Genomic DNA, 1,067 nt, shown 5'->3' on the forward strand with positions numbered 1-1,067 from the left:
AGAAGGAGAAGGAGAAGGAGAAGGAGAAGGAGAAGGAGAAGGAGAAGAAGAAGAAGAAGAAGAAGAAGAAGAAGAAGAAGAAGAAGAAGAAGAAGACAGTATTTAAATATTGCCCTGATGAGGTGTGAATTGGATGTTGCTATTTATGTTTCATACCGTTTGACCTTCCGTATGCCAGTGAGAGTCCTGATGGAAAAGCTTGGGCTTTCTGAGTGAAGACTTCGACGGAAGGAAAGATGTAACTACAGTTGAGCTTTCACCCAGATGGGAATTTTAGAGGTTTTTATTTTCATTTTCTTTTCTGTGTGCACTCCCGAATGCGTGTGTGCGTGCGTGTGGTGTATCGGTATTCATGTGCAGCATGTGTGTGACATGCTTGTGGAGGCCTGAGGGTGACATCTTCTTGGGTCGCAGTTTGCTGACACCAGCTAGTGTGGCTTGCCAGGTTGCGCCAGGAATCACTTGTCTCCGACTTCCAAGTCCTGAATTACAGGCTTCGACACCCACTCGGTGTTTATTCATTCTAAGGATGCCAGATCTGAACCCTGATCGCAATGTTTGTGTGGCAAGTGCTTTATCCACTGAGCCCTCTCTCTCTGGTTCATTATTTCTATACTTATCCTCATGTACATGCGTGAGTCCATCTGTAGCGTGGCAAGCCTGTGGAGGTCAGAGGACACTTCCTAGAATCAGATTTCTCCTTCCATCATGTGGGTTCTGGTGATTGACCTCGGGTCATCAGGTTGGGCGCAGGCTCCTTTACCACCCTGTTTCAGATTTTTTGTTTAAGACAGGGTCATAAGCACCCCAGGCCAGCCCAGAACTTGCTGCATGGCCGACGCTATCCTTGAACTCCAGTGCCTTCTGCATCTGCCTCTAAGGGCTGGGGTTACAGGCGTGTGTCAGCATACCCAGCTGGTACTCAGGTTGGTTTAGCATTCTTAATTGTAGTACTAGACAGATTTCCTGCCCGGTAATAGCTTCTTTTTTTTTTTTTAATTTAGCTTATTTCTGGTTATTTGTCCTAGTTGGCTTTCTATTGCGGGGGGGGGGGGGGAAGGAGAAGG

The 1,067-nt window shown here is 46.9% G+C and overlaps 1 long non-coding RNA gene across 2 annotated transcripts in view; it reads left to right on the forward strand.

The window, feature by feature from the left end:
* Positions 1 to 47: 47 nt before the first annotated feature.
* Positions 48 to 1,067, forward strand: part of LOC114638256 — a 29,390-nt gene continuing 28,370 nt past the window's right edge. Inside the window, exon 1 of one of the 2 annotated variants that reach the window (XR_003713856.1) lies at positions 48 to 122. This is a non-coding gene — a long non-coding RNA (uncharacterized LOC114638256). Of the gene's footprint in view, positions 123 to 174; positions 280 to 1,067 lie in introns of those variants that run through there. The other variant, XR_003713855.1, reaches the window with a different exon arrangement.

The sequence above is a fragment of the Grammomys surdaster genome, unplaced genomic scaffold, assembly GCF_004785775.1.
Source record: "Grammomys surdaster isolate TR1022 unplaced genomic scaffold, NIH_TR_1.0 125562, whole genome shotgun sequence".
Lineage (NCBI taxonomy): Eukaryota > Metazoa > Chordata > Mammalia > Rodentia > Muridae > Grammomys > Grammomys surdaster.